General features: G+C 43.1%; 1 long non-coding RNA gene across 1 annotated transcript; it reads left to right on the top strand.

Moving 5' to 3' along the window:
• Positions 1 to 274: 274 nt before the first annotated feature.
• LOC126952521 (uncharacterized) lies at positions 275 to 15,546 on the top strand. The gene is made up of 3 exons (XR_007724925.1): positions 275 to 437; positions 14,824 to 15,203; positions 15,345 to 15,546. It is a non-coding gene; the product is annotated as an uncharacterized LOC126952521 (long non-coding RNA).
• Positions 15,547 to 26,578: the final 11,032 nt, after the last annotated feature.

Here is a 26,578-nt window from a genome sequence, read left to right on the forward strand (position 1 = left end):
TTGTGCTTATCTAGCTCCCCCAGGAGCTATGAGATCAGTGCTGCCCAAACTTCAGGGGAGTAAACAGGGGAGCTTGTTAAAATGCAGATTCCAAGGCTATGCCCCCAGAGATTCTGATTGGGAAGGTCTGAGATGAGCCCCAAGGATCTGTATTATTGACAAGCATTATTATTATTAGCATTACTGACATTATTGACATAATTCTAATTATTGGCATCATTGACAAGATTCTGAGGCCGGAGGTTCATGGTCCACCCTGACTGGCTCAGCCTGAAAGCTCCCTGAAAGCCTGGCAGGCCAGCCTCCTTCAGCTGCATTCAGTCCATACACGGAGGATCTCAGTGGAGAAAAAGCAGAGTCATTTTAAAGAAGCACGGATCCTAGTTTCTAGAAGGCTTTTTCCCATCTGGCAAAGTTTATGCCTATTCCACACACAGGTAGGTGCAGAATACCACGTTCCCAGGTTCCCAGAGAAGAGGAAACTTTTCCCCAAGAGCTTTATCGGGTGGAAATGTGAAAAATTCACACAACTGCCAAGACAGTGGGTCTTCCTGAGTCCATGTATTCTGAGTATTTGAAAACAGCTGAATGATTTATTGAACTTTTTACTTTCCATGGACATGCTTACTGGGTGTTGTAAGATGTGAACTTCACAGCCAGAGACAATGTCTGTTGAAAGGAAGAGTCAATCTTCACTAAACCCAACCCAGCTTGTTTTTCAGCAGCAAACCAACCACTCTGACTGTGGCAATTTTCTTAGCAGGAAAAATTTTAGATGGTTGTGTGGTTTCTAGCTTTACTCTTTTTCATTTTACACGTGAACTGTTCGGGATCAGATTGGTTTTCTTTAAAACTATGGTCCAAATTAATTTATACTGACTTGATTATAAAGAAAGAGATAAATTGCTACCTTTAGGAGGTTTTGACCTCAAGTCCTCTGATATTTGAGACAAAGTTTTTTATCCCCTGGGATGCAATCCTTCAGCAGCATGTAGGCGAGTTTTGAGCAAAGCAAAGAGTAATGAAAACTCTAATATAAAGGCTGTAATTTTCTAAAGAAGTCTGTTCCTTATTAAGATCAAGTACATGTCAGTCATCTTATATTTTGGGAACATCCACCAAATGCAGGAACTGCACTGGGTGCTTTTCCATGTGTGGAAAATTTTATCCAGCGTAATCAATTTCTCTAGTTCAATAAACATATTAAAAAGAAGGCAAATGAGATATTTCTGTATCTCATCAGCATGAAAAATATATTTGAGTTATCCCCTGACCACATAAGGCTTGGGCCTGAATACTACCCTGCTTCCATGGGTCTTTTCTTCATATAAAGAAAGGGGAGAACATTTGTGTTAAGTACCACACAAGAAGGTTGTGAGAATCTAATGCAATGATGTATGTGAAAGAGTAAGCAAAATTAATATAGTTTATAATTCTGAATGTATACAGTTTATAAATATTAAATTCTATATGCAAGTATACATTCCATCCATATAATTCTAATATATTTCTTTTACTCCAATGCCCTCTAGTAGTACAACAGAATTACTGTGTTATTGTTTTGAGATGAAGTTATTGTATAATATTTTAAGATGAATTATTGTATTGTCATTTTGCAATGAAAATTGTAAAATGTCTCCTCTTCCTTTGCACTTCCTTTTTTTAAAATTAACTTTCCTTCTTTTTAATAGTAACCAGCTCTTTTCTGGAAGTGTCTCAGTATGTGGGTTTTCACATACTGGTTGATCAGAGGTTTGAAGGTACAGTCAGCTCTTCCCTGCTAGCAGAGTGGAAGGAGTTAGTTTAACTCATTCTTGAGTCCCCAGAGAACTGGGTCTCATGACACACTCTCTTTTTCTCCTTTTTCCTGCCCTCTTGAAAGTATACTGAGAGGTTTTTGAGGAGGACTCAGTTATATACATGGTCTGCAATGACTGCCTGGTTTTTCTTTCTCTTTCCAAATTTTACATCTGGCATGAAAAGAGAGGCAATTCTAAATGTAAATATGAGTTCTTGATTACTTAAAAATAATTCCTTTCTATCTCATATACATAGCAATTTTGTGTAAATATATGTTAAACATCAAGGCCCATTGAAAGAAGAAATAAATTACATAATTATACTATCTAATCAATCTAAAATACAAACACTTCAAGATTTATTAGATTTATCAAAGACACTAGCATAATTTATTTTGTTGGGTATTTTTCCTATTTACAGAAGTAACATGTTATTATAGGAAATATGATAAATCTGGAAAAATACAAAGAAGCACCAAATTGCACATTCTGCCAAAATTCGGAGATAACTCTTATTAATATTTTTAGAATAGCTTTTTAGTCTTATTTTCTTTGTAGGTATACACACACAGGCGCGCGCACACACACACACACACACACACACACACTCCTTTTTCACAGATTTGATTGTATTGTAATTATGTTGTGTTTTGTTTGTTTCCTTAATCAACAGACATTTATTTCTCACAGTTCTAGAGACTGGGAGGTTCAAGATTAAGGTGCAAGCAGATTCATTTCCTGGTGAGGGCCTCTTCCTGGCTTGCAGACTTCTTGCTATGTCTTTTCCTGATGGAGAGTGAGCTCTAGTGTCTCTCCCTCTTCTAAGGGCACCAGTCCATCACAGGGCCCTGCCCTCATGACCTCATCTAAACATAATTACCTTCCAAAGGCTCCACCTCCAAATACCATTACACTGGGGGTTAGGGCGTCAACATGGATTTTAAGAGATATCAACAATTAGTCCATAGCGTTTTGCCCCAGGTCCCCCAAAATTCATGTCCTTCTTCCATGCAAAATACATTTATTCCATCTTGACAGCCTCAAAAGTCTTAACTTATTCTAGCAACAACTTTAAGATCTAAAGTTCAAAGTCTCATCTAAATATCATCTAAATTAGATACGGTAATTACATTTTATAGCTAGAATTTTGTATAGTCTATATCTAACATTTTCCATATTATCAGGCATTCTTCTATAGTACAGTCCCTGGAACAGAGTAAGTGCTAAGGAAATATTTGCTGAATTAATACATAAATTATTTTCAATGGATTTATGACATTCCATCATATGAAAATACCTCAATTGATTTCACTATTCCCTTTCTTGCCCATTTTAAAGTAGAGATATCATGGGGAAAAGTGAGAAGTGATATGTATAATTATGGTCCCATTGAGGGAGGAAGAGATACTATCTGGAATGCAGGCAGAAAGCCATGTGAAGCTCCCTGTGAGGGAAGGACTGTGGAACTGACAATCACGACCATGAGCCTTATGTCTGAATGCTCTTTCAGATCACACAGTAGTTGCCTATTAACTTGGAATAATGTGGAGAGAGGGTCCTGAAGTGAGTTCAGAAACAGTCATATGACCCAAATCAGCTAGAGGGCTTTCAGTGGCAAGAAACAGAAGCCCAGCTCAAACTGGCTTAAACCATAAAGACATGCACCAAATCACATGCGTGAAAACTCAGAGGCTGGTCAGGCTTCATATGGTTCTACCAAGCCTTCTGCCTTACTCTCCTGTAATTGCCACAGCTCTGTACTCCTCTATAGATGACTTTGTTCTCAGGCTTATTCCCCTGGAGGTCTTTGTGTGGGTGTATTTGGCCATCAGAACTGCATGCTTCTTTCTTTCTTTCTTTCTTTCTTTCTTTCTTTCTTTCTTTCTTTCTTTCTTTCTTTCTTTCTCTTTCTTTCTTTCTTTCTTTCTCTTTCTTTCTTTCTTTCTTTCTTTCTTTCTTTCTCTTTCTTCTTTCTTTCTTTTCTTTCTTTCTCTCTCTTTCTCTCTTTCTCTCTTTTTCTTTCTTTCTTTCTTTCTTTCTTTCTTTCTTTCTTTCTTTCTTTCTTTCTTTCTTTCTTTCTTTTCTTTTCTTTTCTTTTCTTTTCTTTTCTTTTCTTTCTTTTCTTTTTTTGTTTTTGACGGAGTCTTGCTCTGTAGCCCAGGCTGGAGTGCAGTGGTGCAATCTCGGCTCACTGCAACCTCCGCCTCCTGGGTTCAGGTGATGCTCCTGCCTCAGCTTTCCAAGTAGCTAGGATTACAGGCTCATGCCACCACACCCAGCTAAGTTTTTGTATTTTTAGCAGAGAGGGGGTTTCACCATGTTGGCTAGGATGGGCTCTATCTCTTGACTTTGTGATCCGCCCCCTCGGCCTCCCAAAATGCTGGGATTAGAAGCATGAGCCACCGCGCAGGGCTTTCTTTTTTCTTTTTTCTTTTCTTTTTTTTTTTTTTTTTTTGAGAGTGTCTTGCTCTGTCACCCAGGCTGGAGTGCAGTGGTGCAATCTCGGCTCACTGCCACCACTGCCTCCCGGGTTCAAGTGATTCTCCTACATCAGCCTCCCGAGTAGCTGGGATTACAGGCTTGTGTCCCCACGCCCTGCTAATTTTTGATGGTTGTGTGGTTTCTAGTAGAGACGGGGTTTCACCGTATTGGCCAGGCTGATCTCAAACTCCTGACCTCAAGTGATCTGCCCGTCTCGGTCTCCCAAAATGCCACTATTACAGGCTGAGGTACTGCACCTGGTCAAAACTACATTCTTTCTTATTCACAAAGAAGAAAGAAAGAGAATAAGAGAGTATATCTTGGCATATCACATAAAAGAAAGAAATAATTTTCCCTGAAGACTCCAGCAAATCTCTTTTACGTTTCATTGGACCCAGTGGGCCTAGACATCTCCCTTCCTCAGCCAAGTACTGACAAGGGGAAAGGGAACAGGATTACCAGGATTAACTCACACGAACCAGCCAGGGTGAAATAATTGTTGTTGATATGTTGGTATGTGTAATCCATTCCTGTGAAACAAACAGTGAAAAAATCCCAATGGTAAGTATTGATTTAGCTCAGGTCTCCGTGTCTTGGCTGGTCTAGGCTGAGTGTACCTGATAGAGCTTAGCTGGGCTGCCTTTGCTCCCTGTAAATCTCCTTCTCTGCTCCATATAGCTTCTCGTGGGACCAAAGGCAAATTCTTTTCATGGTAAGAGTGGAAAAGAAATAGGGCAAGTGGAAGTGACACATCATCCCTTCTCGTTTTATTGGCCAACACCAGTCACATGACTAACCTCAAAGTCAAAAGGAGGAGAAATATATTCTGTCTGGTGAGTGGAGGAACTCCAAAATCACATGGCAAAGGGTGTGAGCAGTACGAAGACCAGGGTGAGATGAGCAAATACTTGTCTTCAATGAAAAGTTTAAGGGGCATCAAGATATTTAATCAAGGTAAATAATTAATATGAAATATTTTTAAAAACCAAAGTTAATGCAAAAACATTTGGGATGAGCAAAATACCAAAGTTTTAAATAAAGACAGGATTGGTGTAGGAATGGGTAAGTATTAATGCTAATAACTCAATCTACCATAGACCACCAACCACAATGTCCCCTTTTGAGGACTTCCATGCTCAGCCTTAGAAGATGCACACAGAACTCTGCCGTCTTTTTATTTTTTTGAGACAGAGTTTCACTCTTGTTGCCCAGGTTGGAGTGCAATGGCGCGATCTCAGCTCACAGCAACCTCCTGGATTCAAGAGATTCTTCTGCTCTCAGCCTCCCAAGTAGCTGGGATTTCAGGCATGTGCCACCACGCCTGGCTAATTTTGTATTTTTAGTAGAGATGGGGTTTCTCCATGTTGGTCAGGCTGGTCTCAAACTCCCGACCTCAGGTAATACACCCGCCTCGGCCTCCCAAAGTGCTGGGATTATAGGCATGAGCCACCGTGTCCGGCCTGCCCTTTTAAATTTCATTGCTTGTACGGCAACAAAAGCCAAAATTGACAAATGGGATCTCATTAAACTAAAGAGCTTCTGCACAGCAAAAGAAACTACCATCAGAGTGAACAGGCAACCTACAGAATGGGAGAAAATTTTTGCAATCCAATCATCAGACAAAGGGCTAATATCCAGAACCTACAAAGAACTCAAACAAATTTACAAGAAAAAACCAAACAACCCCATCAAAAAGTGGGCAAAGGATATGAACAGACATTTCTCAAAAGAAGACATTCATACAGCCAACAGACACATGAAAAAATATTCATCATCACTCGCTATCAGAGAAATGCAAATCAAAACCACAATGAGATACCATCTCACACCAGTTAGAATGGCTATCATTAAAAAGTCAGGAAACAACAGATGCTGGAGAGGATGTGGAGAAATAGGAATACTTTTACACTGTTGGTGGGATTGGAAACTAGTTCAACCATTATGGAAAACAGTATGGCGATTCCTCAAGGATCTAGAACTAGAAGTACCATATGATCCAGCCATCCCATTACTGGGTATATACCCAAAGGACTATAAATCATGCTGCTATAAAGACACATGCACACGTATGTTTATTGCAGCACTATTCACAATAGCAAAGACTTGGAATCAACCCAAATGTCCATCAGTGACAGACTGGATTAAGTAAATGTGGCACATATACACCATGGAATACTATGCAGCCATAAAAAAGGATGAGTTTGTGTCCTTTGTAGGGACATGGATGCAGCTGGAAACCATCATTCTCAGCAAACTATCGCAAGAACAGAAAACCAAACACCGCATGTTCTCACTCATAGGTGGGAACTGAACAATGAGATCACTTGGACTCGGGAAGGAGAACATCACACACCGGGGCCTAGCATGGGGAGGGGGGTGGGGGGAGGGATTGCATTGGGAGTTATACCTGATGTAAATGACGAGTCGATGGGTGCTGACGAGTTGATGGGTGCAGCACACCACCATGGCACAAGTATACATATGTAACAAACCTGCACATTATGCACATGTACCCTAGAACTTAAAGTATAATTAATAAATAATTTTAAAAAAATTTTATTGCTTGTTTCTTTTCAGGTCTATAGCTCAAGTATCTGCGTATCCTGGAAGTCTCTAAGAAATTGAATAGAAGTAATCTCAAGAAAATATCCTTAAGGATAAATTATTCCTTATATTTTTTGTTTAAAAAAAGGAAAACAAAACAAGAAAAGAAAATCATGTTCCATTCGATAGTTCTTGTACATTAATTCATTCCTTGCTTGCTGGTTTAAGAATTAGTGCAATTCCCATAAAAAAAAAAATAGAATTAGTAAGGTAGTACAATGATTTTTCTAGAGACTGAGTTTCGTAATACTTTTAGATTTTAAATACGGTACATGTTTTAACAAAGTACAGCTAAAGTCTTTTTGGATCGGTCACAAGTTATGCCACGAGTGCTTAACTCTTTATAAATGAGATGAGTTTAGGAATTCAAGAGCAGAGGTTCCTGTGGGGAGACCATTCTCCCATCTTATTTGATGAGTGATGTGCTAATCCCAGCACTGAAGCTGTTGGCAGAAAGGAAAGACTTCCGAAATTGACAGGACTTGTGTGTGGAACTGCCATGGGTCCACGGGCTGCCATAGAATTATGCAGGAAGTAATTTTCAAGGAAACAAGAAGGAAAACATGATTGGGTCCAAAATTCTATCATTGTTTTATTTAAAAAGCAAATCTCTTCTCTAGCTTGAAACGCTAGAGCTACAATTTATTTCTTCTTAAGTTTGTCCCAGTGGGAGTCACAAGCCAGGTCATATGGGGTGATGACCATCTTTCCACCTCCTCTAATGCTTGCCCCTGGAGTCCAGCTTCCTCCAGAGACTTATGAAAAGGAAGGATAGGGTGGAGGCTGGCACCAAACCAAGAAGAAATGTGAATCTTGTCATGTGGTGAGAACTGACCAGTGCTAGTGAACTGTTAGCTCAACAGATCTCAGGTGATGGCCTGACCTGGAGTCTGAGGTGTCCACATTTACAGTCATCTCTACAGTTGATTTCGGTACCGCATCTCCTGGAGGCACCCGGCAAAAGGAAAGAGTTGACTTGGCAAACAACTGACTCACAGTGACAGAGCTGTGCATTGAGTGGGATTTAAAATGAAAATGGAGAAAGAGGGAGTATAAATCCTTGAAGAGCCGATGAAAGCTGGCTACTATGGGGACAGCAAGTATCGTTTGGAAATAAGTATGAGTAAGCGAGGTTTCTGGAGAAAACAATGACGAGAGGCAGAACTAAAACCAATGGTGTCAGAGGCCTCTATGTCTACATACTGAACAGGTGAATATATGAAACAAGTGAAGCGATTTTCATAGTGCAGGGTAGTTATATGAGTTCCCAAGAATAACGAAGATTTGAAGCAAAACAAAGGAAAGGATAGCCTAATCAATTCAACATACCTGGTAAAAAGTAGCTGGTGTGCTGCCATCTGCCCCCTAAATTTCCCCTTTGGAATCTGTTTTATATACAGTATTGTTTTCTGAAACCCAGATGTAATAATGCCATTTCCCTAATTCAAGAAAGTTTGGTTGGCTGGGCATGGTGGCTCACGCCTCCAGTTTCAGCACTTTGGGAGGCTGAGGTGGGTAGATCGCCTGAGGTCAGGAGTTTGAGATCAGCCTGGGCAACATGGTGAAACCCTGTTTCTACTAAAAATACAAAAATTAGCCAGGTGTAGTGGTGCATGCCTGCAATCCCAGGTATTGTTTGAACCTGGAAGAGAGAGTTTGCAGTGAGCCGAGATCGAGTCATTGCATTATAGCCTGGGTGACAAGAGCTAGACTCCTTCTCAAAAAAAAAAAAAAAAAAAAAAAATTTGGTGAATTCTCACTGTCTACACACTAAAGTTTAGACTTTACCCTGGTAAACAAAAGCCACCCCCTGCCCCTACCTCCCATACTGTAGCCACACAGGCCCTTATTATTTTCATGTCACGCCCTTCTCATTGAGTTTTACTTAGGTAGCCTCCTCTCCCTGGAATGCCCTTCCTGTCCTTTGCTGGGAAACTCCTACACATCCTTCAAGACCCAACTCACATGTCAGTACTTCACCACAGCCTTCTCTCACAGGCCAAGTGGAAATGATCGCTTCCTGCTCTGTTTTCAAATAGCTAACAGTTTGTATTTCAGGTACAGGACTTAGAATTTTATTATTATTATTAGTTGCTGTTGTCTTCCATCTCTTGAACAGGTTTGTAAGACCAGTGATGGAGTGAGGGCCTGCAGCAGAGTAGGCAGTCACTGACTGTCAGTAAATGAGGGAAGAAACGAGGGCAGGAGACGCATCTGCACAGGAAAGTGTGAGCCTGAGAGTGACGGGGCCGTGAGAGACAGAAGACAGAGAAAGAAAGAGAGAGACAGACAGACAGACACACACACACACAGATGGAGAGACACACACACAGACAGAGACATACAGAGAGACAGAAAGAGAGACAGAGACAGAGACAGAGAGAAAGAGACAGAGATAGACAGAGAGAGAGACAGAGAGAGGGAGACAGACAGAGAGAGAGACAAAGAGAGTACACCTTTGGTTAGAGATGTCCCTAAGGGCAGGTCCTAGATTTGTAGGTCCTGGTGGGATGTTTTTGAGGGCCCAATGCTGAAGAGGGACGTATTGTAGGAAGTGAAGTTGAACTGTCGTGAGCAGAGTTCTGTCTGCCTGGGGCTACACCCATGCCCTGTGCACTGCTCTAAGCTCTGGGAAAGTGTGGCCAAGAATTGCTTCTAGTAGGGTAGGTGTCTGTGTGTGTGGGTGCATGTGTGTGTGTCTGTGTGTGTGTGTGTGTGTCTGTGTGCAGAGTTGCAGGGGGAAGGGAAGAGAGACCGTAGCACAGTAAAGTTTGAAACTAGGTGAGCAAAGAGAAAAAGAAAATATAGGAAGGAATCTTGCAAGCATGGCCGTGTCCGCCATCACTCCTCTGCTGTGTAATTTGGCCTCTGTGTGTATGTGTATGGGGGATGGTGAGGCATGGGAGAGGGTAGTCACACATCCTTTAAGAGGCAAAACTGTGGCAGGAGATGAATAGCAGTGATTGTGGCCAGGGGTGGGGACATGACTGCTCCTGTGGTAAGACAGAGAAAATGGTATGTGCCTCAGATACAGCTCACAAAACAGGCCCAGGGCAGGGATAGCAGCACTAGGGGGTTGGTCAAGGTGACGGGCCATCACTCCCTTTACAGCAGACCTCCAGAAAATTCCTATCTTCGCTTGCTGACAATGTCATTTTCCAGAGGACACAGGAAGAACTAGGGAAACTGCTCCCATCAATACATGTAAATGACCAAGTGCATACAGTGCTACTTATGACCACCTTGGGAGAAAGAGTGTGCTGACTGGCGGGGAGATTCAGATATGAACAATTTTCACTGAACTCTAAATGTGTAGAATGCTTTTTTTTCTCTCTCTTTCTTTCTTTCACTTTCTTTCTTTCTTTTTCTTTCTCTCTCTCTCTCTCTTTGTTCCTTCCTTTCTCTCTCTCTTTTCCTTCCTTCCTTTCTCTCTCTCTCTTCCTTCCTTCCTTCCCTCCCTCCCTCTCTTCCTTCTTTCCTTCCTGCCTTCCTGCCTTGCTGCCTTCCTGCCTTCCCTCTTTCTGTCTTTCTTCTCTCTCTCTTTCTCTCTCTCTCATATTCTCTCTTTTTTTGACAAAGTCTCGCTCCGTCGCCCAAGCAGGAGTACAGTGGCATGATCTCAGCTCACTGCAACCTCTGCTTCCCAGGTTTGAGCAATTTTCCCGCCTCAGCCTCCTGAGTAGTTGGGATTACAGGCACCTGCCACCACACCCAGCTAGTTTTTGTGTTTTTAGTAGAGACAGGGTTTCGCCATGTTGGTTAGATTGGTCTTGAACTCCTGACCTCAGGTGACCCACCCGCCTCGGCCTCCCAGGGTGCTGGGATTATAGGCATGTTCCACCGTGCCTGGCCTTAGAATGTTCATTTCTTTATTTTATTTTATTTTACTTTAAGTTCTGGTATACGTGTGCAGAATGTGCAGGTTTGTTACATAGGTATACATGTGCCACGGTGGTTTGCTGCACCTATCAACCCGTCATCTAGTTTTTAAGCCCCACATGCATTAGGTATTTGTCCTAATGCTCTCCCTCCCCTTGCCCCCAACCCCTTGACAGGCCCTCCCTGTATCCCAAAGGATTAATATGCTCATTTCTGAAAATTCAGGGGAAAGATGGACACTACCGGTTCCATGGCCCAGGGTTTTGGAAGAGGCAGCCTCCAATTGACCAGATGCACTGAGTCCCTGGGACTCAGACGGTGTCTTTACAGCTCGAGCTTACTGAAAATAACAGAGAGACACCTCCACTCATCCCCTCCAACAGAGTGGCTGCACCGGCAGCTCTCTAATGAGCTCTAACTCCACAGGGGCAGTTATGAAACTGCTGCAAAAAGGATGCAATCAAGATAGAAGCCAGTAACGAGCACAGAAGGCATAAGAAAGACCTGCATCAGAGAGGCCAAAACCCAAAATGCGCTGCAGGTTGTGGGAGCGGCTGAAGAGCCTGGAGAAGCCACTTATAGTCATTATAAGTCAGATCAAAGGAGTGTGTTTGACTGATGAGAGGACCCCATGGTTGCAATCATGGGGCCTTATCTCAGCTTCCATACTTACAGAAAGGACATGATTGGTGTCTACCCTAGAGGGTGGTTTTAAGAATTAAACAAAATGACATGTGTGAAACTCTTGGAACAGTGTCTGGCCCGCGGCAGGAGGTGTGCGTGACGTGACCTGCCTGAGGCCATCTGTGTCCTTACGTGTGTGTTTCTGTGAAGCAGACCCAGTGCAGGGCACCAGGGGTGTGGTGGGAGCCACACGGATGACGTTCCTGTCCTCAGGGAGCTCACACTTATGAGGGGGCAACAGAGGTTGGGGGTGGATAGCCTTGGGGGAGAGGGGTGGGGGTTGTCGGGAAGAGGGAGTTGTTGAAACTGCAAGGGAGGCAGGTGGGTGGTGAGGGCAGAGCAGTGACAAAAGGTTGGGGATAAGGAACTGAGAGTGGGTCCTGACTGCTGAACAGGGAGAGCTGCTGCAAGAGGCTTGGAGAAAGCAGAACTCAGGCACTTTCTATTTGGTTTTAGTCTTCCTTGACAAATAGAATCAATTCCAGATGAAAACAGCTTAAATACTAGAGAGGGGCAATCAAGAGAGCACCGTAGCCGGGTGTGGTGGTGCATCTGTAGTCCCAGCCACTCAGGGTGCTGAGCTGGGAGGATAGCTAGAGCTCAAGTCCGAGGCCGCAGTGAGCTGCGATTGTGCCACTGCACTGCAACCTGGCAACAGAGCGAGATCCAGGCTCATACAAAAAAGAGCGCTCAGCTCTTCCGAATCTGGCCTGGCCCCTCCGCCTGAGCTCTGGGTTCCTGCCTTCCTTGGTCCTCTCATGTTGACTGTCACGACTTAACAGCCCAGTCTAGGAACACCTGCGGTGAACTCGGGATTTCTTTGACATTTCAACTGTTATTTTACAAGGCTATGGTTGAATAGAAAACAACATAAGACCTTCTGATTAGTGGTTTTAGAAAAGCTTTGTTTCAGTGGTGCAAATTAGGTAGGTGGAGGAAATTAACCATGAAGACTGGAGTTTACATTTTCTGGAAATTGTTTCATGCCGTCTTCTAGGGAAACAGTGTCCTGTAAAAAGTAGACTATTGAACACAATTTGAAATTTTAGGCCTGAACAGACCATTTGCTTTTAGGAGCAAATTCTAGGGAGTCATTTCCCTTGAAGGTAGAAGTGGGCCTTTGGTAAAAAGTCCAATAACTGGCCAGGCGTGGTGGCTCATCCCTGTAATCCCAGCACTTTGGGAGGTGAAGGTGGGCGGATCATGAGGTCAAGACATTGAGACCATCCTGGCCAACATGGTGAAACCCCGTCTCTATTAAAAATATATAAATTAGGCGTGTGTGGTGGTGGGTGCCTGTAGTCCCAGCTACTTGGGAGGCTGAGGCAGGAGAATTGCTTGAACCTGGGAGGCAGAGCTTGCAGTAAGCAGAGATTGTGCCACTGCACTCCAGCCCGGGTGACAGAGCAAGACTCTGTCAAAAAAAAAAAAAAAAAAAAAAAGTCCAGTAACCACTGTATAATTTTTAAAGCCTAAATGCAGAGGAGGGAGAAATGTATAGACAGAAGTATTTGTTTCAGCTTTGCTTGAAGAGGCAGAATCTGGAAACCATCCATCTGTAGGGGAATGGTACAAAAGTGACTGTATGGACTACTGTATGATTCTCAATGAGATGATGCAGATGATGCTAGAGGGTTGTCCATGAGGTATTATTAAGTGCGCAAAGCAAACCATGGAATAAAGAGTGCATTGCTTCCATATCTGTATAAACAAACAGCAAAACACCCCAATTTTGCCCACATGCATCAATATCTAGTTGTCTAAGCATGGACAGAGGTATTATCTTGGGCAAGCAAGAATGAAGGAATTTCAGGAAGAGAAATAATTTATATAACCATGAGTTGTTTTATTTCGTATAAATAAATACATTAAAGAAACAATTTAAATCATATATCAAATGGAGTAAGAAATAAGGAAAAATGTCATGGTAATTTTATATCGTATTCTATATCATAAAACTGCATTTTAAAGTTATCTGATATGAGAAAAAGGCATCAAAGCTCTCCCCTCCTGAGTCTTTGGGAGAAATAAACAGCACATCATGCTGATTTGATGGCCACGAGTCCCCCTGGTCACCACTACATGTGCCCAGGGTGCTTTTAGCCTGCCTCTAGAAGCTACAACTAAGGTTCAGATTTCCTCTACTTGCCAAAACTTGGGTCTTTAAGTTCTACTGACGCTGAATGTCATGCTCTGTCACTTCACAAAACGTATGGCCCTGACCCTCTTCCAAAAGTGTTGCTTCCCACCTGTCTGGCAAACTCTTAGCATCGTGGTTATGAGGATGAATGCTGTCACTGAATGCCTGGCTTTAAACTCCAGCTCAGCCACGCGGTAGCTGCTTGACTTGGGCAAGTTACTTGATCTCTCTGTGCATCATGAAATGGAGATAGTACTGACATCTACACACAGGGTCTTGAGAGAATGAAACAAATTAATATATCTGAAAGTGCATATAGATGGCAGCAGTGTCTGCTGTATCTTTTTTTTTTTTTGAGATGAAGACTCCCTGCAATCCCCTTTGCAATGTAATGCAATGGCACGATCTTGGCTCACTACAACCTCCGCCTCCCTGGTTCAAACGATTCTCCTGCCCCAGCCTCCTGAGTAGCTAGGATTATAGGCATGCACCACCATGCCTGGCTAGTTTTTGTATTTTTAGTAGAGATGGAGTTTCACCATGTTGGCCAGGCTGGTCTCGAATTCCTGACCTCAAGTGTTCCGCCAGCACCCCTGACTCCTTACCTCAAGTGACCTCCCACCTCCGCCTCCCAAAGTGCTGGGATTATAGGCGTGAGCCGCCACTCCTGGCCCGTATCTTCTTGTACTGCTTGCTCTTATTATTATTCATCTTTCCAGGCTCTGCCTGGACATCACCTCTATCTGGGATACGTCCTTTCCTGAACTCCCAGATTACTTGTCTCCTTCCTCCTTCATGCTCCATCAGCAGCCTACACCCCGTCTTCTGGTACACTTCACTGCACGTTTCTTTGTCTTCCCTCAACAACTCCCCTCCCCACCCACGTCCACCACCACCTTGGACTATAAGGTACTTGAGGGCAGGAACCAAGCTTCTTCATTTCTGAGTTGCCGGCCTTTGGCACAGTGCCCAGCATGTAGTGGAGGCTCAGTTGAAGAGGTGGAAGGAAGGATAGAGGGACAAATCCATTCCTGAGATCCTTTTTATTGAGACTGTTTCCCAAACACCGGAAAGTCTCAGCCTTTGTGTTTGTTTTCTAGTACAATAACACCTATTGGTACTTACCTTTGATTGGTGTGCATTGTCTAATTGATCTTTCTGTCAGTCATGTTCCAACTGAAGTTATGTGCTATTTTGATCATGGGCTGTATCTGCTTTCTTCGATGTGCTTTTTAGTTGCTCACCAGAAGAGTCTCAGCCTTTTTCCATTTGCCACACTGAATGGGATAGTCTAGGAGGGAGGAACTGTGGAGATGGTGCGCCTTGGGATGTCCAGAAGACAGTGACCAGAATTTCAAGAGAGGTTTTCAGATTTCACAGTATAATAAGAGAAAAGGAGCCCATCCCTTAAATGAAGAACTTTCAATCAGTTCTCCCCATGTGCATGTTTCAATTTCATTTCTTTTCATCAACTCCTTCCCTTTGATGATGGGTTGCATTGAAAACTCTTAAGAAAAGTAGGATTTTAAAATGAACTGTGTTAAGAAGAGGATCATTTCAAAGAATAGCCATCTACTCTAATGAGGAAGTCCCTTCAGTCAAGCAAAAAGCTGAAGGTAAGTCAATAGGGTGAAAGTACTGCTGGTCCTCATCCTGTTGGAAATAATACATTATCTAGTTAAAGGTGTCTCCTGTGTTTTAGGTTATGGAGGTGGGGGAGGATTTGTACAAACTTATTTCCATTTCTTTGCACATAGGAACTAGATATAATGTGAATCTAGTGTAAATTACCATGATGTCTCCTTCAACATTCATCACGACTTCTGACTAGTCTACTTGATCTGTGAAAATGAGATTACTTGAAGACCTGTCACAGATTTTAAAGCTGAACAAGATATATTGATTTTACAAATATTTTTATGTCACCCTATATCTTAATAAAATAACATTTACATCTGGAGAGTGTCTCAGTTGAAGAGCCTGCCCGAAGCCAGATCTATTTATTTAAATCGAGAAAGGCAGAGGCTGTGCTGGCAGCCTTTCAGCTTGTACGACTTCCGTGATTGAACATAGATAATAATAATTTTGGGTGCATATGAGCAGATTTCAGAGAGAAGGGAATGAACCCCTGTATTTACAGAATGAGTCAGCAGGCAGCTATTCAGATGCTGAGACCGAGAGCAGACATAGCTGATTTTCTTCTCTCATTTTAGAATTCAAACCTATGTGGAGATTCTAATGGAATTTCAGATACAGATCCTCATTTCTGGGAATTTCACTTCATAGCAAGGTGACGAAAGGGCCGGGCTTCCAAAGTGAGCATGAGAGAAGCACCTTCTGGGATAGCACTGTTGTCATTTCCCAGAGGGGATGAGATCTGTGAAGCCTGCTGTCCTTTTGTGGTGTGACCAGGGGCTGGGCACCATGGGGATTTGATGCCTTTCTTTGGGGGTGAGTCTAACTGTCCCATAGAGAGGAGACGGGCGGCCATCCTTATGTCACATTCTCTTCTCCATGGCAAAACAGTCCCGAACCAGAGGCTATCTTGGGATTCACAGCCTTTGGGGTTGCCAACAAGGAAGAGCTACAGGTTCCTCCAGAAAAATGTGTGTCTCACATCAAAATTCTTTTCAATCATACATTCTGGGGCATTCCCATTTTTGGAAGCTCAACTTTAGGGGAAATGCCTCTTTTGGGGAATTGTGGGACAGTGATTAAGTCTTCAATATTCTTTCATTGGGAGAAATTTATTCCCTGTTCTACTCAAAGGCAACTTTAGGAACTCTATGATAACACCTACTAACAATACACAGGAAAAGAATAGGTTTATTTAGATTTCAAAGTGCAAATAGGTTTTAGTTTATACTTAAAGATTACTTTCTATTGGCATTAGTATTACTGTAACCCAGGGTGATTACCTGAGTGATCTCAAACCTTAAGGGAGTATTGTGATATTATATTCCTGTGGAAAAAAATTTAATCAAACTTGATAAAGATGAATGTTGGGTCCATGAAACCAATACAGCTGGAGACCAAAGACTGGAATAGGCATCATCAAAATGATCCCTTGGTTTAAGCATGTTCTTTACAAGCGCATTGTTTCAGTACACACATGTGGGACAGGCAGGAAGGAGGCCATCCAGAGCAGTGACATCCATATCCTGCAGAGATCAGTTTCCTAATGGGAAGACGGAGCCCAGTGGCCCCAGGCAGGTAAGGTTTGATGGGGAGAATGAGGGAGGAAAGGGCCAGAGCCTGGGGAAGGGAGTGGGGAACTCAGTAACCAAGGATGATCTCGGGGGCCCCCAGGAGCAGCCTTCCCGGGCAGCAGAGAGAGGAGGAAGGCTGAGAGTGAGCTTCAGGTCCAGTTCACTTCTTCCCTAATTCTTTCTACTTTCCATTCGTATGTGTTCAGAGAAGCCATCCTCAAGTCTGATTCATTGGCTAGGTATATATTCAATCAGACTCTAATGCTTTGGCTTGAGCTATAATAGAAATCACAATTTCATCTGTAAATCATTCCAGATAGCATAATATGGAATTAATTTCTGGTTATATTTGCTTGGGAGTCTTTTATGCAGTTTTGAAAATTTGCAGTGAGTTCGGCCTTGCTTTTGATTTAATCTCATTTTCGTCATATTTCTACCCACAGGATTGAAATGGTGGCTGGCAAACGGAATCAATTTGCAAGCAGACTTTAAAGAAGTCCATATTTAAGCTAAAATATCTTTGCAAATATTCAACCTTTTCAAACATTTATTGGATCAGTGTCTGATAGAAAGAAACAAATGTAACAATTTATAATGCCACTTTAAAAACATTAAAAATCATTTGCAGTACACAGGGTCAACACCCTATTGATTAAAAGAGTATAGGCAAAAAGCCACTATTAGAAAACAAAACAAAAAAAAATGGAGAAGTGGTTTGCCTACATATATTATCAAGTGTAACTATTAAACTGAGCCCAAAATCTATTGTTTTAGTCTGCTCAGGCTGCCGTAACAAAATGCCATAGACTGGGTATCGTAAACAGTAGCCATTTATTCCTCCCAGTTCTAGGGGCTGGGAAGCTCAAGATCAAGGTGCTGGCATGGTAGATTTCATTCTGAGGCCTCTTCTTGTGTTGTGTAGGTGGAAACCTTCTTTCTGTGTCCTTACATAACCTCTTTTGTTGACCTCTTTCTTTGTGCTTATGAGTGAGAGAGCTCTTGGTGTCTCTTCCTCTTTATATAAGGGCATTATCACTATTGAATTAGGGGCCCACCCTTATGACTTAATTTAACCTTAATTAACTCCATAAAGGCCTTATCTCCAAATATCGTCACATTTGGGGTTAGAGCTTCACCATATGCATTTGGGGGAGGGGCATGACCATTTAATCCATAATGTGTGTCATAATTAAATTTGTAGCTCTACATATTTATATTAGTTAAAATACAACCATTTGATTTTATTGGACTTTAAAATATATTTGACTTTATGTCAGTTCAAAAATAATAAACAAAATTCAACAGACATTACACTTAAAACCTGTTCATGATATGCAAATTGTACTGCCATAAAGACAGAATAAAAATATAATAGAAAGAGTAGAAAACTAAAGTAATTGTTCTTGGATCTCTCTAGGAGGCAAGCCTAAGATGTTATCACTATCCTTTTATAATGATGGTGATGATGCTGATGCTGTTATTCTACAGTTTTATAACACTTCACAGAACATTCTGATCTGCCTGACCTTATTTACACTGGAGTTTCGGAAGCTCTCCCAGAGGCATCTGTCTGTTGAATGGTGGAGGGTTTGTGGCAGAGAGGGACTAACTGGGCAGTTTTCTGCATTCTGTGGATGCAGACAAGTCCCCCTTGTTTCATGGGCTGGAGGAACCTGCCACCACCGCAGGAGGTGGCCAGCTAGATGACTTCTCTGGCAGAGGGGCATTCAGACTGAAGGCTCAGATTCCCCTTCCCCTCCTCTTGAGGAAGCAGGAAGACCCCTGCCAAACAGGTAAGGAGGAGCCCTGCCATGACCAGATTACATGGGTAAGGCCCTGAGCCGAGTGCCCAGTTCCTAGGGAATCTTCTATAAGATGTAGTTTTTAGAATTAATTATAATAACCAAAATAGCACAACAGGGCAGTTTGGCACTACCTTCAGCAGGGGCAGCCTGGGTATTCTGGAACTGAAACTCCTACTGCTTTCTCCTACTTTCAATCCCGGGGCTGTCCGTAGCTCTGCCATCTGCTCTGGTCACAGGTGTCCTTTTTTCATTTTGGGGTATGCTTCTAGTCCTGTGACTGAGAATTTGAATAGACTGGCCTTGGCCCTGTGCAGAAAAGCTTGACTAATAGGTCAAGTTTACCTGTTGGACACACTGTCTACTAGGCTATTGTCCCTGCAAGGACAGAATATCCCTCTGCTGTGTTCAGTGTTGTGTCTCTAGGACGGGATCAGTGCCTGGCACATTATGGGTGCTCAAGAAGTATTTGTTGAGTGAGAACTCACACTTCACAGTTCTGAGCCTTGGGGAAGTAACCAAGTGCCAAGTTCAGGAGATAATTCACCCCTCGTTAACACTATTGAAAAATAACAAGAGAACAAAATAAAGTGTGTAGAAGTAGCTTGTATAAAATACAATTGGGTTTTTCTTGCCAGTACCTAAGCTCACTAAACTGAAGTGAAATATCCCAACACCATGTCAAAACATTTACATATGCTTTTCTCATGGAAAGCCTGGGATTATGGCAAAGCCTCAGCCACAGTGCTTAGAGTGCCTTTGATCACCATGAATTCCAGACTTGTCCATGACATCGTTTTGACAGTGATGTTGTGGCTGGAGTAGAGGTCTGCCCATCAAATGGCTTAGCCTCTGCTTCCTGGCTCTGTTCCTGACTCGGGTGACCTCACCACATAATCTCAGTAAGTTCCGGTCATGGCAACTCCAGGCCAGCTTTATAGTCACGGTGACCAAGAGGCTAGGCCCAGTGTTAGCTTGGGCTTGTCTATCAAGAGATCATATGACAATTGTGTTGATAACAGCCAGACACGCCAGCCTCACTGGAAGCACAAATGCTCTGCGTGTGTGGTATCTGCAGTGATCCCTTTCTAAGAGTCACTTGAGTTTCAGATGGAGAATACATTCATGGCTGGATATCAGTTGGTGAGGCACTGACATTCCACAGTCAGTTGAGTTAATCCCTTGTAGAGGTCCCAGAGATATTTCCACTGCTGCTGTCTTCTCTTCTAAACTGGTCATTGGAATATGATAAATGTGAGTTTTACTGCTAAGATTAGACATTCCCTCAGCCCTAGATCTGTCAAGTGGGGTGGTTTTGAATATGAACATTGGAGATGGCTGTGTCATCTAAGATGTGACAGTCTGCATGAGTAAGTCAAGAAGCTTCCTTTGAATAGGACATCCGGCTGTGCTCACATGGCCTACAGAAGGTAGCAGAGGCAAGTCTGTGTTTTAAAAGAAAAAGAGAATATGCCCCTAGCAGCCTCAGACAGCTTCCAGGGTGTGCAGACTTTGTTCTTCAGGTTTCACAGTGATTCACAGTGAGAATCACTTTGATCGGACACAGTTGGTGTGGCAACTGTAAAGTATCGTGTTGGACACGGTCATCCTTGGAGAAGCCGGGGAGCCACGATCTTGTGCCATCTGGGGGGCCAGGGCCCAGGGCGATGGGCATTTGTCTGGCCAATGTCCTTGTTCAGCACTGAGCCACTGGGCCAGAACATGTAGGGTGAGTCTTAATTGCAGGAAGTTTGAATATAGTAGGTTTGCTGTGCCTTGTGGAGATGTACCCCTATTTGGAACCCCAGAGAAGCTCAAGCCAGGAAGCAAGTCCACCCTGTGACTCCCCTCCCACGTAAAGAAAAGGGAGAAAAGGGGTACAGAAAGGCAGAGAAGGAGAGGAGCCAGATGTCCTCTAGAGCAAAAGAAACATAGACTTTTAAAGATGCTAGGGGGTCTTGGAAATGCCAGTGATTCCATGTGGACTTTCCTGGTTCTTAGTTACATTTTTGTTATTTCACTGGGCACATAGACTTGGCCAGGCACCGTGCTGGGTGTTGGGAACTCCAAAGTGATGGGAGACAGGTCCCTACCCATGGCGAGAAGATCCCTCCCCAGGAAAAGCTCATGAATTAGTGAAGGTGGGAGCCAAGCAAACATAAGTAGGCGCCAGTAGAAGGTAGGCTAAGTACCATGGAGAGGAAGAGGAAAAAGGAACCAAGTACTATGGGAACACTGAGTGTGGGGTGCACACACTGTGGGGCTGGGGAGCAGGCAGAAAACTTCATGGAGAAACAAATCTTAGAGTCCAGTTTTGAAGAAAAGGTGGAAGTTTTTCAAACAAATTGATTTGGGGTTGGGTGGGGTGGTACTTGGGGCAGAAAGACCAGCAGAAGCCTGCTGGGAACAGGCATCATTGCTGATCCCTGAGCCCACGAAGCTCGGCAGATGGCCAGTGCCCACAGTGGGAGGGGACTGGCTGTCAAAGGTGATGCTTAGGTGTGGGGCACCCTGGGGTGTTCCAGGAGAGGTGAGTTCTAGGAAATAGTAGCTGCCAGCCACTGAGGTGAGGCCGCCTAGAGGATGGATGAGGGGTTTATTGTTAAAACATGGGTCTTAGGAAGCCATTGAAGGTTTTACAAACAGGAGAAAGGCAGGATTGACTGCCTCCCCACTCATGCACAGAAAGAGGCCTGGATTTGGCACCTTGGTAGCTCATTGCATCGTCGGCGGGGTGCACAGTAGCTGGTGCACCTGTGTGCAGTGCTGCTCAGGGCGAGGAGGCCAGAGCTGGAGAAGAGGAAACCAGCATCGGGGACCACATTGCATCTTCAGGGACTTGCTCCTTAGCAGATGTGAAAGTCCTCTGGGCACCTCCAGAAATACAATGCAAGAAGACTTTATAAGAGGTGAGATTGTACATTAGCAAGTAGGGAAGAGTAAAATAGATGAAGAAAAAATGGACTTCTGTATAGATTTAGTTTCAAAGAAACAAAAGGAAGCTCATGTATTATCCATGGTTTTTATTACTCTGCTCACTTAGCGTTATTTCAAGAGCATCTTTATACACCCTTATACATATTATTTCTTGCCAAATTCCAAGGAATTCTTTATGCTCAGGTATAACAATTCACATGCCTCACGCAATCCACAGGGAGGATCTCCATGCAAATAAATTAAACTATTTTACTTAGGCCAATTTAAAAAATAAAGAGAGTTGGGAAGATAAATTAGTTGGCTCTGCTGTGGCATGTTGGACCAAGTATAATGTAGCAAAATATCAGTCTTACAACAAAAGTCAAAGGAAAAGATTATGCTGAAAATTGCTCCTGGCTGACTGGTCTCCTGGTTATTAATTCAAATGTTCCTCCTATTGGTGCTGTTAATGGCTTCAAACAGCTCTTGTCTCCTTTTATGCAAGGGGAAAATTGGACCCCTTCCAAACAAAATAACAGTAGCAGAGGGAAGCCAACATATGCAGCATTGCGAGATAACTCTAACTATTAATTTTCTTCAACCAAGTTCCTTTTCATTTTTGAACAGATATGTCTTACGCTGCCTGACTCTACAAGGTAGACATTCCTATTACTCAAAAAATTTTTACATAAAAAAGAACTTCCCCACTTGATTAGCCTCCTGTCTCTTTTTCTGGGCCATTTCACCAACAGAAGGTACTGAGAGAGTAGAAACCTCAGATGTGGTGGTGCATTGGGTTCTCATTTGGCAATGGGGAATGAGGAATGGTAAAGGGGCATTAGAATCTTTGTGAACAGGGAAGAAATTGAGGCAGAAACAATTTGAAAAAGCTCCTCCCATGATTCTGACATGTTCCCAAGTTGAAAACTGCTTATTTAGAGATATGGAATCTTGGAGTCTCCAACTTCAGCCGACAATACCTCCTATTGTTTGATCCTGTGACTTATGCTTGAATACCTCAAATGAGGGTGACCTCATTGGTCATTACATTCCTGGACCATTTTATTTTCTTTTTATATATTTAGGGGGCACAAGTGCAGATTTCTTGCATGTGTATATTGTGTAGTGGTGAAGCCTGGCATTTTAGTGTGTCCATCTCCCAAATAGTGAGCACTGTCCCTAATAGGTAATTTTTCAACCCTCACCTCCCTCTCACCCTCCCACCCTTTGTAGTCTCCAATGTCCTGGACACTTTAATCTTTAGAAAGTATTTCTGCATCTTGAGTTCTGTGTCATGGTCATTTTTCATTCTTTGGGTGCCTTCAATCCATTCTCCCTTCCCAAGAGGACCATGATTTTCTTTTGGGGAATAAACTGCTTTCCACTAGAGCCAGCCTGGGTTTGACAAATAAATCTAGCTGTCCTCCTGCTGTGGAAGTCAAAGGGACCACTTGAAGGTCCTTCTGCCAGACTCTTCCTCTCATTTCCCTGGGACAGTCAAGGGACTGGTGTGTGACCTATGCATGTCTAATAAAATTCACGCTCCTGGGACTTGAACCTTCAGCAGAGTGACACAAGCACCAAGGAAGTGGCTGGAATTCTTTTAATTGTAGAGGCAGTGCTAGGCAAGATGGTCAAGAAGTTCTTGATATCAAGACTTTCCGGAGCCCTCTGTTTCTTGTGGGTCCCCAGTCTGGTTCCTCGGCCTAGCTAGGAAATGGTGAATTCCTTCATGTTCATCCAACCAATGTATCTTTTTGCTCAAGCTAGTCAGATGATTTTTTGGTGCTCAAGACCAAACAAGGCTGCTACCTCAAACTTCACCCTCCTGATCCTAGTTCCTCTTTCTGCTGTTACACCAAACACATAGGATCCCCCTTTAATAGGACGTTTCAAATTTTTAAAGACATCTATCATGTTCCTCCCAAGATTGCTCTTCCTCAACAGAATATCCCCATTTCCTTTAACACTTCCTCACTACCGTGGCTTATGGAGCCTTCAACATTCTGTTTTCCTTGGCACAGGGCCCAGTTTCTCAAGCTCCCTCTTACAGTGTGTCATCCGGGATTGAAACCATAAACCCACTTGGTGTTTCAGCTAGTTCAGATTATGGTCAGCTGTTTCCTTGCCTTGAATGTTGTATTTATATGACTGCAAACAGAACTTGCCTTAGCTTTTATTTTTATGCTCCGCTCTGAACTCAGATTGACTGGCACAGCGTGCACACTTAAAAAGCTAGAGTTATTATTAATCATAAACCTCCTGGCTTTCTAATAAAAAGTGCTGAAGTCAGATGTCCTTATCTTGTATTTTTGTAATTGTTTTTGCAAATCTAAAAGGGGCACTTAGTGTTTATTCCTGTTGCATGGTATGCTTTTGTTTTTGGTCTATTCTTGGCCAATGCCATTTTAAAAAATGAGTGTTTTTTTTTTTTTTAACACTGGCTAATCTTAGTTGTCTCATCTTTTCATCATCTACCTATCTGGCAAACATGCCTTTGATGTTTCCTTCAAATTACTGAAAAAAATATCACACAGTTCTATGACACAACACCAGGTACCTCCCTCCAGGTTGAAATAAATTCGTTAATCATCTCAGCACAGTGTATTGTATGCTAAGAAGGCAACCTAACTGCACTCTACTTTCATGTCTTGTCCACAAGAAAATGATAAGGAGCTCCCTGGGTTGTCTGGCTGACGGCACCATTTGCAAGGTACATGTGGCAGGGGGTGGGCAACTGTGAAATGGGGAGGTTGATTTTCCATTTCCTTTTTTATGGGTGCCAGTTTCTCCCAAACAAAACCTTACACAAAACCCTAATACATACAAGATAGCAGTGAAGTAGCTCAGGGTGAAGCTGGAGTGTGGGTGGGCAGTGGTTGACTTCCTGCTGGCCCCAGTGCCCTTCAGCCAACCCCTCTCCGGCCTCTTACTTTCCTCCTGGCACCTCTTAAGAAAGGGGTGACCTCTGGGGGCTTATGGTTTCAACATTCTGATTTAAAACATCCGAGTAGCAAGAGTTCTCTTTATTACTTCTTCTGTCTTCAAGTCTGCACATGTCAGCAGGGGAAGCCAAGATTTTATCAGATAGTCTGCTTTTAGTAGGCTTCTCTTTTATCTTAAAAATGTTATTGAAAACCTCCTATGTGAAAACTTCATACTAGGAGCGGTTTGTGAATCATGAGTGTCTTGTTCAATATATTTCTTAAAGACTTGGATGAAAATACAAATGACAAAAATGTGAATGATTATTACTGTTAAAAGTTTTTTAAAAATCATCATAAACTGAAGTGAAGGACTGTTGGAACTTCATAGGAATAAATGTAAAAATGCCACATTTACATTTCATAAGCGAATTACACAAGGATAGCACTGAGAGATCCAACCTAACAGCAGGGTGGGAGGGCTTCGTGGTGGTGAAAAAAATTTGTTATTGTTTATGGAGAGCCCGTTATGGATCAGGCATTTGATATATTAGGTTGGTGCAGAAGTAATTGCAGTTCTTGCCATTAAAAGTAGGTGCAAAAGCAACATTCACTTTTGCACCAATTGAATAGATGAAGGTGAGTGTCTGGCCTTGAGAAACTTACAATCTAATAAACAAGTATATTATGAAGGGCAAAGGAAAGCAGGACTAATCCATTGGAGAAAACCTTCCTAGGGGATTTTCATTTAAAGAATGTCAGATCCATGAGTCATTTGGTAAACAATTACTTAGTGCTTGTGTCAGGGGGCAGTTACATGTCGGTGATTCAGGGATAAAAGACCACTTCTGGCCTTTAAGAGGCTCACAATATAATGGAGGAGACAAACCAATGGCTCAACCATGACACTTAAGTGTGACAAATCAGACGCAGAGATAAGAACTGGTTGCTGGGCCCTGGGTGGCTCTGGGCCCAGGCAGGAAGGAGATTTAGTTTGTTACTTTCTGTGATGAGTCTTCAGGATCAGCTTTCTTGCCCTGCAGTAGAGGCGTCTCAATGGACAAGCCGAGCAGGCACACTGAGTGGAAGGAGGTTTATCTCGGACCCTGGATGACAGATTCTTGGTCACTGTGCTAAGTGCCCAAGTTGTGACTTGTGCTGGAAAGCCCTTGTTGCTCACCCCTCGCCAGGTAGTTACCATAGCATTCACGACTTCCGTGGTTATTTCCTGTCATCATTTGTCCCCACCCATGAGCCTGCCCGGCTACCTCCATCTTCCGGCTGGTGGGTCTGCATGCAGGACATATCACTCCTGGTGTGAGGGGCGGACACTAGGCAGGTGAAACAGGGCTATGATGTACTGTGCCCTGGCATGGGAGTGGGTACTCCCTGCCGGGATGTCAGCTGTGCCTGCCTTTTGGGCTTCGACTTTCACACAGGTCGCCGTGAGGGAACTACAGCAGAATCCCTCAGGGTTGGCCAGGGGTATGACAGGCATTCTGAGGCTTGTTCTGCTCCTGGGCGCTTTCTCAGGAGGCAGTTTAGTGTAGAGGATGAAAGCTGGCTTGGGGCCTGCTTCTCCAAGCCTCAGTTTCCTCATCTGAAAATGGAACTCTACTTTGTTGGATTAAAGGAAGTAACTAATAGAAGGCAATAAACACAATGCTTGCTATATAGGGACAGCTAAATACATCTAATGTTATTATCCAGTTCAGTGATACCCTCCCACCCCTTCTATGGTTTGAACAAGGCATAGCCTCCCTCAGTGGTATTCCTGTCATCGGCCTTATTCCTGCCTCAGTGACACTGTGAGATCATAGTTCTGCCTTGGGTTAATATATCAAGCTCCTGGGCTGAGGGTGATGGCTCACGCCTATAATCTTAACAGTTTGAGAGGCCGAGGCAGGCGGAACATTTGAGGTCAGGCATTCAAGACCAGCCTGGCCAACACGGTGAAACCCCATCTCTACTAAAAATACAAAAATTAGCTGGGAGTGGTGGTGCGTGCCTGTAATCCCAGCTACTTGGGAGGCTGAGGCAGGAGCATCACTTGAACTGGGCAGGTGGAGATTGCAGTGAGCCGAGATCGTGCCAATGCACTCCAGCTTAGGCGACAGAGCGAGAGTCTGTCTAAAATTAA

This window comes from Macaca thibetana, chromosome 4 (assembly GCF_024542745.1).
Source record: "Macaca thibetana thibetana isolate TM-01 chromosome 4, ASM2454274v1, whole genome shotgun sequence".
Taxonomy (NCBI): domain Eukaryota; kingdom Metazoa; phylum Chordata; class Mammalia; order Primates; family Cercopithecidae; genus Macaca; species Macaca thibetana.